Raw genomic sequence first — 18,525 nt, forward strand, 5'->3', positions numbered from 1 at the left:
AGGGCTTGGGGCTTCTTTTAGTGGGTTCATTGACACCTTGAAGCTGTTTACAAAGCTTTAAACAGCGAAGCTGTATACCAATTCGTGGATTCCGATGTTTCAACGAAGTCAGTATAAAAGAAATCACCGGCCCCGTCAGGATTCGGACATGTGTCTGTTAGATCAACGGAGTTAGTCGTCGTACCCACTCGGCTAGGACCGCGAATTAGTTACCCGAGGTTCAAATGGCTTACTCACTCGGTTCTGGCTGTGGGGCGGGGAATTACGTCACCTGCTTTGAGAGAAAAAAACGTGATAAGGTACACGTTGCACCTTCGAAAGCCTAGTTTAAGATCTCGTGTTCCGTTCGTTCGTTTAAGTCCGATCATGGACTTAAACCGTTGTGATGGTTGTGAAGCTTGCGTTCAGCCTCGCTACTTTCAAGTCTTACACCATAGTGTGAGCTTCCTTCCTATTTTTAGTACGGGAGGCTTTCTGAGAAACGTATGAGCAAAATAAAGAAAGTGCATTGAAATGAACGCCGGTGCTCTCTGCCATGAGATTTGGGGCTGCAGCGGCTCGTCCCTACACGTCACGGATTAGTCAGCATCTGTGTGGAGTTGAGGTTGAGGCCCCGGCCGTCGGGTTTCTATCCGATGGCTGGGATCTCAACCGAGCCCCTCAACGAAACATGCTCATCAACATTTCTTTTTACAAATATTCGAGCGGGGTGCGGATGCAGGGGGCCCCTGGAAGCTGTGGGGCCCGGGGCTGCAGCCCCCGTAGCCCCCACCTTAATCCGGCACTGCGTGCCAGTGATGTTGCATTGTTCGCGCTGGACCAATGACCTTCTATTTATTAACTTTAAAGTGCCTCGGTGGTGCCTCCCTTTGTATTTTTAAAATAGGGGACAGAATGTTTGCGGCGTTCGAGCAGGGCATTGCAGTTAGGTATTCTCGTGAACGGAAATAAGCCAACTGGACTTCCATTAAAAAACAGCTACTTCTAGACGGACATTTGTGGCGAACTTTTATAATTGGAGCACCTTCTGTATTTTTTTTCTCTGCTCCCTTCCCGGTTCTTTCTTACTTTTTCCACGCTCCCTCGCACGTGCTCAGACACCTCGTGCTCCCTCCTCCTGCCTGCTTGCTCGCGCATGATGTCGGCGGCAACACCGTCTTCCTCAGCGCTCCCACAACTTATAAGGTCGGCGCTTCATGCCCCCAGTGGTTCCCTGCTTGCCCTCGCTCAACTGGTCCTGGCTTCTCCGCCGATGGCGCTCTCGCAAGCTACAGCCTCCACCCCTCCAACTAAGTCCCCTGATGACCCGGATGGTCAAGTTATGGATCAAGACGGCAGCACCCGGGACAACGACGGCCCCTGGAAGATCTGGACTCGGGTCAAGGCCAATCGGAAGACTGCAATCAGTCGCCTAGATAGGGTAAGTAGGCCACGAGCACTCTTCTTGATAAGACCACTCACAAAAATCAGTGTGCGCGCTATACCCAAAAACGCCCTCGCACATCTGTTAGGCACTCTTGCGCCTACTCCCGAAATGGCCGAACTCGCAACGCACCACTACGATGTCGCGGGAAACTGCATACAGGTTACCATATACGACCAGGAGCACGCTAACCGCCTCCTTGCGACTACAAGTCTCTGCTTTCAGCACGACAACGGTATGGTCACTCTTCCTATCGAGGTCAAACACTCCCCCAACCCTGCGAATACTTCAGGTGGGGTCATCACAGTGGAACCTGGAGATGCAAATGAAACAATTTTGAATTGGATTCGCTGTGAGCAAGCTGAGGTCTTGGCGGCGCAACGAATAGGCAAAACGATTCGAGCTGTTCTAACCTTCGCCTCTCCAACGATTCCGCACGTCGTCAAATACTAGATGGCTATAGTTAAAGTATCTCCTTATGAGCCCAAGCGAATGGTTTGCTTCGCATGCCACAACATCGGGCACATGGCAAAGTACTTCTCGCATCAATCTGTGTTTCGTAGATGTGGGCGCGTACATGCCGAAGCTGAACCATGCGAGCGCGCACTTTATTGTGCGGCATGTAAAAAGGATGGGCATCTGGCAGTGGACCCCACGCGTCCGGCCCGCACTGCCTCCTCCTTTCGCACCAATTCAAAAGTGCAAGACGTCGTGTCTTTGGCTGATCGTGTTCGTAGTCATGGCAACCCAAGTACCAATGTCGTCGGCGCAGTGTCGTCACCTGCTGCAGCTACAGTTGACCCTCCACCTCCACGTCCTGAATCAAGCGACCACATTCTGCAGACAGTATTTTCTGTACTTGCCAGCCTCCGAACTGAACTTCATCAGCTTCGTGAGGAGAACGCGCAGCTCAAGGCTGAACTTGCAGCATTCAAGTTGGGGTCTCATACCACGCCCACACATGCAGCTTCCTCGACCTCAATCACGCCGGAAAAAATGGCTGATCCCCCCTCTACTTCCATTATTGCACCTGCAAAGCCAACCCTCCGCAATCCCCTTCTGTCGACGCCCAAGCAACGAAAAAGCCGCAGTACTAGCGTCAAGCGTACCCCCACCTCGCAAGAAGTGGCCAACACGAACGATATTATGGAGATTCTAAAATTTATTCGCGCTGACATCCAGCAAGAACGGCGCGCTCGAATGGCTGACATGGACAAGCTTCGCACCTTCACAGAAAAATATGCTGATCAAACTACGGCCATGATGAATTACCTCCAAACCCCACCCGGTCGACCAAATGAAGGCGATGAACCGCCTAGAAAGATAACCCTCTGTGCTACCCTTGGACAATGAAGCGGTCCCTTTGCGTTTTACAGTGGAACTGCCGTAGTTTCAATCAATCGACTTCTATTCTGTCCAGTCGCGTATCACAACTTCTTCCTGTTCTTATTCTCCTTCAAGAAACCCGATCCGTGCCCAAACTTAGAGGATACACCAGTTATTCAGAACCATCAATAACTCACCGTGGCAAGACCACACCACTCGCCCAGCCTCTAGTGGTCGAACAAGCAGCTGTTTTGGTACGATCGGACCTAGGTTGCTGCAAGCTGTCCGTCCCAGACCAATGCTCTAAGGATCACGAGGTGGTTATCGTGCAGGTTCGCCTACCTGACGGGAAACCAATAATTGCAGCATCCGTGTACTTCCGTCCAGTCACCGGCTCCCAAAAATCCATCAACTCTAATTGGCTACACCACCTCCTTTCGCAGTACCCCCGCACTCCCATTATCATCGGCGGCGACTTTAATGCGAAAAGTACCACATGGGGATATGCCTCTAACGATAGCCGAGGCTCCTGCATTGAGGCGGCCATTGACGACTGTGGTCTCTCTCTCTCTTCTCAATGACCCTACGTTACCCACAAGGGTGGGTCTTCATCCCAAGCAAAATAACAGTTTACCTGACCTCACCATTTCTACTACTTGGGTGATTCGCGCGTGGAGTACCTATACCACAACTTGGGGAAGCGATCATTACCCGATCCTCCTTACTCTTCGAGGAAAGTGCTTTCGCGCTCGCCAATGCCTTTCGCACATCGACTGGATCGACAGCCTCTCGAACCAACGTTGATATCCCTGAAAATGCTACCCTGTCCCAATTCACTGCGGCTATACAGTGTGCGAAATTGCAGGCTACAGAGAAAATCATATGCGACTCTTCAACACGTGCCCTAGACGCACATCTCACTAGCCTCTGGAAGCGCGTGCCATCTCTCACCACTCGTTACCTCACCAACGGCAAACGTCAGCAAGACCTGATCCGGCATCGTCGCCAATACCAAATCATCCGAGATTACCAACGATCCCTTTCCAACGAGCATGGGCATAGTCTTTGTAAGAAGCTTGGTAAAGAACGAGGGCTTTCCAAACTATGGAGCACATTTCGGAGCTTGTCGGGCAAGCGCAAGCAAAAACACACGTTATTTGCTTCGCTCACTCTCCGAGACACGCCAGAGGACGTTGAGCGTCGCCTTATTACGGCGTGTTTCCCTCACGCCTCTCTCAGTCCCCACCCTCCGCTGCCGACCATAATGGTTCCAGACGTGGATAGAGATCTCGATGCCCCATTCACAATGGGGGAGTTTAGAGCCGCTCTTCACCAGGGAAAACCACATTCTGCACCTGGTCATGATGGTGTGACATGGCAGCACCTCCGTAACCTGGATGAGTTGGCACACTTAATACTGGTTGATATAAGTAATACTTACTATGCCAAGGGCGACGTTCCTAATGACCTCAAACTGACGCTAGTTCATCCAATACCCAAGCCAAACAAAGACCCCTCTGTCCTGACCAACCTTCGCCCAATTTCACTCACGCCCACCATCTGCAAACTTATTGAGCGCCTAGTCAATAACCGCCCTCAGTATTATTTGGAATAAGTGCGTCCGTGGTTTCACCCGTCTCAAACTGGATTCCGTCCTCACCTAAGTACGCATGACTGGATTCCGTCCACCTAAGTACGCACTCTCTACGCCGAACAGCCCTTGGGCTGTTCGGCGTAGAGAGTGGTCTGTCAAGATTAGTGTAGACTGGGGCCTCCTCCGGTCGTGAAAATCCCCTAACGGTAGATCTTAGCCTTAGCCTGACCTCCACCGTCTGAAGAGAACCCCTGTGCGGTCTTCATGAACGCATCATCTTTTTAACTGGGCTACTCCTCCCTTCCCCTCCTTCCCCTACCCCTATTTTGGCCGCATTGCCTTCCCTCGGTTAATAAAGGACTACAACAACAACAACAATCTACTGCACTTCACAATTAGGACATTTTTCTCGCTGTTTTTCTTTATTTACTTCCAATCATATCCTTCATTGCCGACTCTCTTCTTACGCTCTATGCACGTGCTGCCCAAGCATATGAAACGTGGAAAGTACATTTTTTTTACCCTGCAAATTGGTTTTTCTTAAAAAAAAAAAATTGGCTTCTAGACCCGTTCATTTATTCCATATTGGCTTTAAGCCTGTCATAACCTTGCGGGAGCGGGTATTGTTCCCCATTTTATTTTTATTTTTTCTTGGTGGGGTGGAGGGAACACGGAATTTTTAAAATGTTTAAAAGGTAAGTACCGTCACTTTTCTTGGTGTTAAGGAAAATAGACCGCTAGATGCGAGTTTCGTGGAGAGTTTGAGCGTGAGCGGAAAAGCAATTCGCTCAGAAAAACCTTTTCAAAACGCTGTCCATGATAATAATGATAACTTTCTTTATTGGTTCATACTGGACTCTAACTATGGGAATGAGGAAAAGGAGTGGGGTCTTCCGGATTCCTCACTTCAGGAGGCGGCCTGTAGTTTCAAGCAGCATCTTCTGCCGGTTGGACGGTCTTGGGCTGTGTTTCGTAGTTCGAGCTAAGCAAAAAGGTCTCCCATTTCTCCGCAGTAGGAATGGCAAAATGTGTTTGTGGAGTTAGTACTGGTCGAGCCCAAATCATGTGAGCGAGTGCGGCTGTCTGTATGCACCAATTGCAGTTATATTTGAGCAGTTAATTAATCATCGTAACATCCTGCCCAAACCATTAGCGGTCCTTTCCATTTGCAGTAATGATTCATGTCAGGGCACACGGCTGCAGCGCCAGTTTCCTCTTTAGTGAAGGTTGCAGACGACTCTCGGTTTGTAACCGGAGGACAGCTGCACCGCGTAATGACGTGTAACCCCAGGAGCACCATTTACGGTTGGGTCTGAGAGGAGTGGAGTCTTCTCGGGTAGCAGTGCCACGCGCGGAATGTTGCGTGACGCCTCTAATTTAGCTTTCCCCGCGTTGTGTTGCTTTCAGCACTACCAAACAGACCGTTGTATAACAAGAGGTCGAGCAGCACACGCTTTGCAATTACGCGGGGAAATTCAGAGGCGTGTATTTATTTATCTACACAGGGAGCTCTAGTTACGTGGTAGTACGCTCCCGAGAATAGTCCTTGAGGCAAGCGTGCGCTTAGAGGCAAGGTTGCTGGCAGCACAGCGAGCCACGCGGGAGTGAGTTACAAGAATTTGTGCCCGTAACTGTCGAGGGAGAAGGGTTATTGCTTCAATTGAGTAAGACGGTTAGTGTTTAAAGGAGCCATGAAGAGAAAACACAAGTTTGGTTCATTCAACAGATTGCCTCGTTAGAATCATACTGACACCACTTTTAACGTAAACTTCGCTCAAATAAGCTGCATAATTAGGAAAAAAGGGAATGGCCATGCGACCCACTAACTCATTTCCCGCAACAGAACCTACGATGTCATACCAGGCAGCTCTGCGATTGGCGGAGGGCGGCAAAAGCAAACACAAGTTAGGCCGAGCTTATAAGCTGCCGAACGAGCTATTTGCGCCTAAATTTAGGGCACATTCTTTTTGAAGCCCTAAGAATGGTGCGACAAACATTGGAAGTTACGAAAGCACACGCAAATTTTCACCCTCGCGCTACACGTTCCCTTAGAGCGTGCCGGGTTCTTTTCTTTCCTCGGGCAGGGCCCCAGGTTGAACAAGTGACCTAAGCGGGTGCGAAATTCGGCAGACGCACCACCGTGGTGGCTCAGTGGATAGGGAGGTATGAGTACGAAGTAAGTCGATGGGTGAATTCTCAGTCAAGGCAATTCATTTTTGGCGAAAGTGATCCGAGGGATCGAAACGGGGCTCCTGAGGCCACTATTCCTGTCTTTGTCACCAAAAGGAGATTGAACTCCTCGGATTGATTTAACTGGAGTTGGGAGAAAGAAAGCTCCAATTGCGCTTCGTCGCTGCGAGAGCATACGTTCTTTGATTGTAGGGTTTAACGCGCCGACGCAACGCAGGCGATGAGGCGCGCCGTAGTGGAGGGCTGCGGATTAATTTTGACCACCTGGGGATCTTTAACGTGCGCCGAAATCTCGTACGCACGGGCATTTTTGCTTTTCGCCTCCATCAGAAAAGCGACCGCCGCGGCCGGGAATCGAACCCGCGACCTCGTGCTCAGCAGCGCAACGCCTTAGCCACTGAGCCACCGCGGCGGGTGAGCATACGTTCTTAACGTGTTTACCAGAACAATAGTAAGTTCGCGCACCTCACTTTTGGAACGTATACGGTAGCTACAACGGCTGCCACGTCGGCGGAAACGCGACGTCGCCAGGCACGCGCAACACGGAGGCGTCGTGCTGTTGCAACACACTCTCAATGCGCCACTCGCGTTGAAAGTGTTGGCGCAGCGATGCGTCGTCGTTTCCTAGACAGCACAGAAGAACGCGAGGCTGTTCGTACCGTTGGTTATACATGTGGCTCTGTGTTGCAACCGCACCGGCAATTTGTGGTGGTGGTGGTTCCAAAGAAAAGGCGCGTACCCACTCAGGGGGATTGGCCAGGAAATGGGCGCCTTACCGAAAGAAATTAGGTAATTTTTGAAAGGAAATAAATTTTTTTAATTATTAGGATGGATTAGCAGTATATGAGTAGATAAATAAAAGTAAGGAGATTTGCTTTGCTCTCCTCCTCCTCCTTCTCCTTCTTCTTCTTCTTCTCGTTACCATTATCATCACCACCACCACCATCATCATCATCACCAGCCTATCTGCGCCCACTGCAGGGCAAAGACCTCTTCCATAGATCTCCAATTATCCCGGTACTGTGCTAACTGCGACCAATTTATCACCGCAAACTTCTTGATCTCATCTGCCCATCTAACTTTCTCCCGCCCCCTGCCACGCTTGCCTTCTCTATGGATCCACTCTGTTACCCTTAATGACTAACGGTTATCTTGCCTTCGCATTACATGCCCTGCCCACGCCCATTTGTTCTCCTTAATTTCTACTAATATGTCCTTAACACGCCTTTGTTGCCTGCCCCACTCTGTTCTCTTTCCTATCAGCTTACTCCTGTCAGTTTCTCTGAAAGTGTCTTCATAGCATCCACATCGATCAACTCCCTGAATGTGCACTGACATGTTGAGCTAATGCAATGCGGTATCTCACGGCAGTTTCGTTTCACAGGAAATCCACCGGCTTTCGCTGTTACATCTTTCTCAGATACTGACGTGAGGAGGATGAGGAATAAGAATAAAGTTTATTAAGTAAATTATCTATTAAGAGCAGTAAGGTGGCCCACTTATCCCAGGTGACGACGTGCCTTCACCTTCACGACCATGAGGAACAGCGATTTGTTGTTTTATGACACGGGCAGAAAATAAATAAAAGTGCCTCGAGTGAGTGTGATTTCGGTACGCGTTAAATATCCCCAGGTGATCGAATTATTCCGCAGGCGCCCAGTGGAGCCTCGTTTTCTTCTTATTCGTGGTAAATGAATCCATACCTTTCGTTGACGCTCTGTCAAATCGCGTAGGTCTGCCATGTGGGTTGAATTCCTTACTCTTATTTTTCGGCCTCTCTCTTCTCCGACCTGTCTCGATATCGCTCCGGAAAATGACAGCGAGAAAAGTTCCGAAGCGGGTCAAGTGTTTAAGTCCGGTGATTTATAACTGCACCCATATCCGTCGTCTGCCTGTCTTTATTAGGGCAAGAAAAGTATACAGACGCTACTACGATAGGCAGGGAAAAAAGAGAGAGATTGCGTTATTCGGCCAAAGTGGTCGTTTTGAGTGGAGGGTGCGTATTTTTAGCGGCTTTCACGCCCGATCGCTTTAGGACCCCATAGCGGAGCGGCGAGGCGTACGAAGTCCTGCGACGGATAGCCTCTGACGACGATCGGCGCGCCCAACTTGCGGGAAAGAAATCCAATCTCCAATGGAGCGTACTGTTTCCACCGCCTCGACGACGTCAGTTTTCCGTGGGCGCCGATAGAGATCGTCTTGATTGCAGCACCCACTCAGTTTCACGCGGGATAAGTTCGCCGAGCTCGAGTATGCCACACTGAGCTAGAAAGTGCCCAAGTATTTTTTTAGCTCTCTCTCGGGCTTTGATGACGGCCGTGTGGAAATTCGCGAGATGATAGGCCCATAAGCTTCGTCTTGGGCTCTCTCGCCTAAGCTGACGTCTTTGCAGAAACTTGTAGGTAGGTGTGGCCCGCCTGATGCAGCCGAGCGTTAAGCTATTTTACCTGACACATATATTTCTTTCCGACCAACGAATGTTGGTGACAGCCTCTTTCCGCGCTTTCTGCTTCAAGTGCGGATAAAAGACGAATGGCAGTGTTTTTCTTCAGCCCACGTCTTTCGATTAACAGTCCGTTTTGGTAACATCTGCTTCTGGGGACGCTTCCTCCTATACATGGCATGTTATTATGAAGTTTTTTACTTTTAACGCGTTCTTCTGTATCCCATTTGACCGATGTTATTTTGTTTGCCCAAGAAGCAAAGGGCAGCTGAAATTTGAAGTATCGTTTTTTGCTGTCGTTGTTATTCTCTATACTCACTACTAGATACCTTCTTCCTATACTGACCTTTTTCTTCAAACGACTGTGCGAAGAGTCATAGAAAGAAAGGCCTTGGTTTTGGAGATAAAAAAAAATCCCGCCATCTCCACGAAGTGAATGATGAGAGGGACGAAGCTAAAATGCTTATCGGTAAAACCGTGAAACATTCGCCCACACATCATATAAAGACTCGACAGGTCAAGCTTTCCACCGCTCCGTTGACAAGCCCGTCGACGACGTCGATGTTTGTGGTGATTACGTAGGGCTTGTTTGGGACGATGAGAATCTCCATGGGTAAGTTGGCAGATTCGGTGTGTGACATTTTAGCCACCTTGGCCGTCGCCTTCTGCAGAGCGTCTTGTGCCGCGTACCCCCGGTACGTGTCTTCAGCTCGCAGGCGACTAACGACAACCTCTTCTTCTTCCTCTCCTCCTTGTTGGGTAGCAACGAACGCGTTGAACGTTTTGACCTCTTCGGCCAATCTTTGGTTGGCCAATCCCTAGGATGATTCTGCCACAATCATCATCAATGTGCCGTGTATGGACGGGACAGGGCCCGAGCAAGAGGAGCTTCGCCCCTAAAAGTAGTTTTAAATGCGACAGCATTCACGGGGAAATGGGAATGTTCGCAAAAGCTGCGGAAAAAAACTTGGATGAAGGGGAGGCGGGAAGAGGGTGGGAGGGGGGCTCTTGGCGTCAGGCTATATTTCTATTTGCCCAAAGAGAGCATCGACTGTTTGTGTAGTCTTTACTTGTTGCGGGCTCGTCATCGTTATTGTTGTTCTGTCGAGTACGGCGCAACCTAGGCCGTCGTCGTCGTCGTCACCTCCCAACCACCGCCACCATCATCACCACCACCATCATAATCATCATTATAGTCGTAATCGCCGTCGTCACAATCATCATCATCATCATCGTCATCATCATCATGATCGCCATAATCCATCTGCTTCAACGGCGCCTACGCAGTCATTTGCGCTGTCCTGAGATAGACAAATGATCCCGCAAGCCTTTACCTCACCTCAAACTTAAATCGTCCTTCTCAGGCTCATTGGGCTTTAAACCCCTTCATTCAGGTTGAGGTCCGTCAAGGCAGGCTCACCTTAACTTTAGTGGAACACCCCAAACTTCGCCTAAACCTCAGACCAAATTCACCTTGACGTAAAGCACGCAAGAAATACACCCGTTCTCCGTAGTAGTACCAAATTAATTGGAAGTTTCTTTCAAAGACGCAATGTGCTTGGTGCATGCGTAGTGAAAAACGCATACCAACACGTTAGGAATTCACATTTATTGAAATTCATGGTAACTTGCTGAATGTTTTACAAGAAAACATTGAAACAATATTTTCGTGCGTGCTAACGAGCGTTCTAAAGGTTCACATGGCTGGCCGTGTGAAGCCGTGCTTGTATTTCATGCATAGTTAGCTTATTATGATCTAATGGTATTTCAATTTATTTCGGACACAAATACATAGGTGTAGTTGTGTCCGCGAGGCGTGGCAAAAGGAGACTCATACGTCTCCTTACGAGGCTCCTTCCCCCAGGAGTACAGATCGGAAAGCAGTGGATGCAATCAAAGAAAACACAACAGTGCAAAAACTCTGCACTAGAACAGAAAAACGAACACTTCGAATATATAATAAGGATATAACAAGCAAGCACACTTGGTACAAATAAAATGTTGACTACATGCGCACATGGAACGTAATCCCGTGTAAACAGTAGATTCTTACAGTTGTACGTTTGTACTAGACAAACAGTTAACATAGTGTTATGAATTAATTTATCTGCACTTTTCGCCTCTGTGAGAGGAAGGTCTTGCTTCGCCAAGGACCAGTAGCTCGGGACATCACTGAAATGGACATCTTATAGATGATCGCAGATAATTGCGGTTACACCTGCGAGGCAGACCTCAGGGTGAAATCGTTCGCAATGCATGTTTGATTTAGTAGCGCGCTATAAAAGTAGTCACGCAGGAAGGCAAGCGCGTTGATCTTTGACCCTGCTTCAACATCAAACTTGACAGCTGAGGATGAAGTCGACATCCTTGACCTCACCCCGTCGGTAGGGACCGCGCCTCAACGTCATATAATCAGGTTAGAAGGTCGCGGCTCATCTCAGGCACGAGGTCGAAATCTCGTGATCCGTAATGGGATGGCCTGCCTGAACAGCCCGGACCGTGCACGATCCGTCAAGAAAGCCAGCCAGCCAGCCGCAACCAGGGTGTCCCACACTATATGAGGGTGCCTTCCACAGGGCGATTGCCCCAGCATCCGCCCCTGATGCTCGCACTACGGCCACTCGATGGAGCGGCCATCGAGCGGCCGTGCTCGCATAATTAAGGTCTCAGCTCTAGTGCTCTCGGGGACAGTTATATTAGCCATAACATACCTTCACCAGTACCCAACCAACCTTCGAATCGTTATGCTGCGTGGCACACATTTGAAGAATAAACACACTTCACAGTACTGTGTCCTAAACCAAAATGACACCTGGTTTCCAGACGAAAAAAAATCTGTGCCCGCGCTCACATTAACAAAACCCCGGGCCATCTCTACTAACGTGAAACCTGAGGAGGGGCGGAGCATGCAGTGTACAAGTGTATTCTTGGCACCTTGGCGTTTTTGCCAACGGAGATGAAACCATTGGTGAGTAGAGGTATACAGCTTTACTGTAAAATTCACTTGTTTTTAAAGCACGAAGCGCTCCAGCGCGAGGGGTAAACGAGTGTCCCGGTGTTCTTTTTTTTTTAGAACGCGTTACGTTCCAGCGCGAGGCGTAAGCGAGTTTCCAGGTGTTTTAGTACCGTGACTACATGATATGAATGACGATTGCGACGACGATGACAGCAGACGCCAACAGCCCCAGCCCCTAAGGGGCTTCGCCCCTAAAAACAACAAACTGCATGAGACAGAGACGCCCCAGTACATTTAACAGCAAAATAAGCATTCAGGAATTTAAACTCCGGCACAAATCCATTCAGGAGGCACCGCATCGGTGGGCAATACACTTCAACTTGCCGGAGCGTGCTCCTTCCTGAAGAACAAGTTCTTGGGACGCGGCGGCTGAGCGTATAGCGGTCTATAACATGCGGTATTCCCAGCGTGAATCAATCCACACGAAACGTGTGCGTCCCAACAGGAAAGAAGCGGATTCCGCGAGAGTCCATTGGCACGTCCTTCGTGATGGCCCGCTGAAGCACGTCCCAGAAACAGAGCGACAAAGGATCGAACTGCGTTAAATTGTTTCCAGCTGATTACAAATTCCACAGTGTGATGACCGCAGCGCATATTTTTTATCTCAAGCCAGGTCTTTAGCGGTCATAAACTTGACGTACGTTGGTCGAAAAATTGTGTAGCTACCTAGCTGACGCCTCGCAAATGTTGCGAATTCGCTCAGGAACGTCCTGGCCTCGTAAGTTGTAGTATGTGTGCCTGTAGAGTGACTGCAGAAAGCATAAATAAAACGAGCCGGAGTTGTGCACTGATCGGCGCACGGCAAAAAGATGTCGGAGGAAAAACTTCCTAAGAAACGTATAGCCGTTATAACCTCCTTAAGTAATTACCGAATGGGTACCTCATCCCTGAGTTACTCCTCAGGAGCAGAAAGGAAAAATTGGTGGCAAGAAGCCGTTAAAACGCCGAGACTAAACTTGAGGTTTGGATAGTCCCGAAGAAGAAGAAGAAGAAGAAGAAGAAGAAGAAGAAAAGACGACACATTATTTTTTAAAGTAATGAGCTTTGACGCGCCGACGCTGCAGAGGCGATTAGGCGCGCCATAGTGGAGGGCTTCGGATTAATTCTGACCACCTGGCGTACATCGAAAACTGAGCCGCCGCGGAGGTTTACTGCGAACGTCTGTACTGATTAGAAGCAGGGTTTTGGATTTACGCACTAGTTTTACGCCATTAGATATAAGATCAAGAGACGAAAATGTAATTCGTCACTGTTCGTGCAATTTGCCCCGAAACGGAACTAGAAGAAACCAAATTAAAGACCGCCGCCAATTCATCAGGGGGTTTGTCTGCTGTTCAACCAAATGTAATTCCATGAAATCAGATTTTTTTGTAAAGTTTAGCACATAAATTAAAATAACGTCAAACTGGACATGATCACACTAACAATTGCCTTTCATGTGTGCCGCAGGTATTGGAAACCACAAAAACCAGGCCGCCCCCACCATCGGTCATCAACGGTTTTCTTCAACCTGACTTCATTAGCTAATTTTAAGTACGCGGTCTGCTAAGGGAGAAGTCTAGTTCCCGACAAATGGCTTTATCTGGCGTCATAATATGTATGCACTTATCCTAACACACATTCTCTTAATCACACATTTCACTCCACTCGCTAAGACGACGCTATAGCTGCGCTGAGTTCTAGGTCTTCCTTTTTGTTTGCTTTTTCCTGTTAACAGTTCCTTCAAATGTAATTCGAGGTGATCTGACGCCACAGGAACACTGCAACCAAAACTTAACCGACAACGAGGAACGTCCCCTGTGTCTGCAGAGAGACGAAAGCTATAGCTGGACGCAACGACGCTGAAAGGAACGCGCTGCCACATTTCTGCCGTATGTACCAACGTTTTTAGATTAGCTAATACAAAAACTTTGGTATGTAATGTCGGTCGGGAAAGTTTTCGGGATGTGGCGAGCGTGGCGGAGCGGAGCTGTTTGCATTTTTGCGCCATATGCCGCCACAGACCACCGTGCCGGGGCTCCAGAAACTTCCGCGCCAGGTGGCCAGGTGCGCTTTGTGCATGCCTGTCATTACTTCGTTATCAAGGATCTCTGGTCACTCGCTTCCACTGACGTGCTTTCCATATTCGCTGCAGTTGCTGTGGCGCCGCGTGACCATCGCTGCGGGTTAGCACTCACTGCAACAACAATAGACGTATACACTCGCGGCCGCCTTTTGCGCGGGGAGCAACTTTGTCTCTATATATGCTATCCGCACCGTGAAGTTGCGGTCGAACATTAATTACAGCGGAGCTGGTATAGGTTATGCGCTGAAAAAATAAATAACTGTGTGCGTCGCAAGGTGTCTCGCGGCAGCCAGCTTTCTGGTGAGTGCTCTGTAGCTCTCAATCTAATGTGGGTGCTCTGAAAAAAGTCATTCTGAAATTGGCCGCTAGGGCGACTCTGTAATTAAGCCGAGTTTCATTTACTTTTTGTGAGTAGCTAGTTCGCAGGGTAGTTTTAGATATTGCGGAATTTTTGTCTGCTGTCAATGTGTGGGCTTGCATGGGAAGGAAACGGGCCACGGTGGCTTTGTGATGGAGGCGAAAAGCGAAAACGCCCGTGTGTTCGAGCATAGCCTCCTTTATAACGGCTTGTGCCTGCTCAGTGCCAGAAATTCCGCCGTTCTCTCTGGTGGCGCCCTAATCCCAGGTTGTCCTGTGTTGGCGAGGGCATGGTAAACATTTGTCTACACATCTGGCAACAATGAGTGGTTTTAAAAGAAGTTGTCAAGGCCCTTTGCAAACAAAAAATACGTTGTATAAAGGTGACTCTGGCTCTGAAATTCACGAAACCAGAAATAAAACCATCTAGGTAGGGTGACGCCTGAACTTAACAGTGTAATTATAAAAGAGATGATCTTTCTCGGGCTATCTTGTTCGTTCGTAAATAATTTAACGCAAAATTTTTTTTTTCTGCGTTTCCCTCGATTCAGCCAGAAATGTTACGGGTGAGTTTACTAGTGGGTTTGTGACCCACTGGGAATTGATCAGTTATTCGGTATGTGATTGGTGAGGTAAGAATGAATGTACCCGGGAGAAGTAGCGAGAGAAACGAGCTAAGTGCATGCTGAATGTTTATCCTAAGCGTATATAGGGGTTCTCAAATACTGAGCATCGCCTTGAGCTAAAGCTTGAAGTCGTCATTTTTTGCGCAGCAGCCAGGCATTGCCGCGATTACCGCGTCGTCTACTACATGCTCTACTACATGCGCGGTGGCATGTCTACTACATATGTCTACTACGTCTACTACGTCTACGGCATGTCTACTACGTCGTCTACTACATACTACATGCGCGATGGCAACATTTCCTGGAGCAGCAGCGACGGAGAAATAGGGAAGGGATGGAGGAGGGTGGGCGCGTACCTTTTCGGGGACCCTAAAAAGTATTAGCCGCAGAACAAGACTTAATAGACTCGTAAGTAAAAAAAGGGGAGCTCACTGTTTGGACTTCTTGAAACGAAATTTAATTAGTATGACTCGATTACCCCTAAACATCGAATCTAGAATCATTATTTTTCACTTATCAACTTTTCACTTATCAGCGGGAGAAAAGTTAACTGGCTCTTATCGCAGTGACAACCATTAGGTCATGCATACATTTTGTTGGGAAACTGCCGGGGCGAACCCAAAAGTGCGAGTGTGCAGGCGGAAACAGTACACTGAACGCAGTTTAGTAGGATTGCGACGCCACCCATAAAGCTTTGGTCTTTAATACTGGCTCATGAAGTTCAAGCTCGCCGTTTTGTGGACTTTCGGAGCTGGAAGACGCCTTCGTGTAGCAGACGACGCCGAGGTGCGTTTCAGTTCACCTCCGCCTGAAACAGTAGTTCGCATCGGCATGGCCATCGAAAAACCTGGGAACTTGGCGCCCCCACAGTGAACGGGCTGCTGCAATGGGTTTCGGGGCGATAGAGCAGGCACAGTAGGTTATATAGGAGGCTATGGTTCGAGTTTTCGGTGCGCGCTAAAAGATGCCCAGGCGGTCAAAATTTATTCGGAGCCCTCCACTACGGCGCGCCTCATCGCCTGCGCGGCGTCGGCGCGTTACACCTCATAATAGAGAGTTATAGCAGACACTGCGCGTGCGCAGTGTCGGGAAAACTGGTTGTGCGAATGCGCAGATGTACCGGGTACCGTACCGGGACCAGTTCTCCGGTCTGCTGTAACTCTCTAATGAATCAATCAATCAACGGAAGGAAACGAAGAAACTTACGATTGTCCGCTAGAATAAAACTGTACTCCGTCCAACCTTCACTTACGTAGTTAACACGAAAGTATGCTCAATCGCACTTTACAAACGTGCTTGTTTCGCACTCGTACTGTGCCAACCCGCTGGAAATCCATCTTCACAGAGTGGAAGGGCACTCATTTTTTTTTCGCAATTTCTTTTCAAGAAAGATCGAGTGTGTACCGCCATTTACAATAGGTGCTACAATTGAGAGCTACAGAGCGTTCATCAGAAAGTTGGCTTCGCTGCAACACACATTGTCGACGCACGCAGTTTTCTTTAGTGCATAGCGTAAAACAGCTCCGCAGTAATTACCTTAATGTTCGACCAGCACATCACTTCGTAGATAGCCTATTTTCAGACAAAGTTTATCCCTGCGCAAAAGGCAGCCGCCAGCTTCGTCTTTTGTTGCCCCAGTGAAAGCAGACCCGCGGCGATGGTCACGCGGCGCCACAGAGGCCGCCGAGAATATCGAAAGCATGTCACTAGGAGCGAGCGACCAGAGATGCCTGATAAAGAAAGTGAAGACGGGCCTGCACAAAGCGCGCCTTGCGTGCAAGTTTCTGGAGCCTCGACCCGGCGGTCGGTGGTGGCAGATGGCACTGCAATGCAGATTTGCGCAATGCAGATTTGGCAAGATGACACGTCATCATCCCGTTTCAAGGTGACACCGCTGTAACGTAGTATTTTGGTTACGTACTGCCGCTACTGTAGCATGAAGATCGGAAGGAAAAAGTCGAGACGTCGAAGAAGTTTTAAGGTTAACTTGTTTACTTTACTGGTAACATTGATGAAATTTGGCACATACAAACTTGAAATAATTACACTTATTACATAGATGAAAAAGGCAGTCAAAAGATTCAGAGTACTCAACGAAACATGGTTGGCGGGCGAAGGGCTCCCGGCGTCTGGCCCCGACGACGAGCGGCAGAGTGCGGCTCTCCTGGTGTTGCCCGCTCTCAATCGCCAGAGGGGCCGCGTTATATTTGCTTTGGGGGGACGCATTGGGGGAAAAAGCGCATCCTAGCGTGTGCGGACTATCGGGAGCAAGTCTTAGGCACAGCCGCAGCCAATCAGGAAGACGCTTCTTAGCTCCAATCAGACATGTCCCCGCCAAAGTGAAAAGGACCAAAAACACAGACACAAGGTTCCGACTCGAAAACGCGCGCTTGGAGAATTACGGGCGTAGAGCAAGTAGTTAGACAAAACGCACTAAAGTAAACAGGGTGAAAGGGAAAGTCGTCGGAAGAACACTGGAGACACGGAGCCCGAACGCGACCAGCGCACACGCCACGGGGGGGCATGGAACGCCGCGGCCGAGGTAACAGAAGCCGAGGCGCCTGCTCGCTCCCCGTCGTCTACTGGTCGGCCGACGGGCCAACACACACTCGGCAACACGTTTCTTAGAAAAGCGGGGCCTCGGTGGCCGAAGAGGGATGCTAAAAAATATAAAAAGCAAACGGGACGGGGGGCTTCGCGACACCGCTATCAATCAATCAATCAATCAATCAATCAATCAATCAATCAATCAATCAATCAATCAATCAATCAATCAATCAATCAATCAATCAATCAATCAATCAATCAATCAATCAATCAATCAATCAATCAATCAATCAATCAATCAATCAATCAATCAATCAATCAATCAAGCGTCGCTCCGCCACGCACTACACATTCCACAAACTTTTGCGGCCGACAGTACGTACATAGGAAGTCTTCATGCATAGAGCACTCGCGATGCGAAACATTTTTCTTACGACCGTATGCGTTACATTTCGACAGCAATGGGTTAACCGGAGAATACGAAGGACGAACACAGTAGCTACCCGCTTAAGCGCATGCCATCACCGGTGGAAAGGTGCGTAACATGAAAGGCATCTTTTCGTCCCACGTCTTTGCTGTCGCAATTCCGGCACATTTCGCTCTCACGCGATCATTTTTACCATATAGAAAGTGAAGGGTGTGCAAACAAATTCGCGTGTTCTAAAAAAATAAGAAATTGCGTCTCTTCCCGAACTACGTCCCCGCACAGCCTACATCCTCACTTGTGAAACAAAGTTGATTTTGAATCCGTTCGTTTTATTATTGCCGCATCCCCCAACCTGTTAACACAAAATGGAGTGGCGGCGAAGTGCGCATGCGTGCGCAACGCCGCGAAAAACCCGCACTCTTGGCAGGCATCTCCAAGGCATGACGGAACGCAAGCTACAGAAGTGCGTACTTCAGCGTGAGTGCGAGGCTTCAACATCGCGTGCGCTGTT

This window comes from Haemaphysalis longicornis, unplaced genomic scaffold (assembly GCF_048455015.1).
Source record: "Haemaphysalis longicornis isolate Haplotype H1 unplaced genomic scaffold, Haemaphysalis longicornis Haplotype H1 scaffold_4, whole genome shotgun sequence".
NCBI classification, from domain to species: domain Eukaryota; kingdom Metazoa; phylum Arthropoda; class Arachnida; order Ixodida; family Ixodidae; genus Haemaphysalis; species Haemaphysalis longicornis.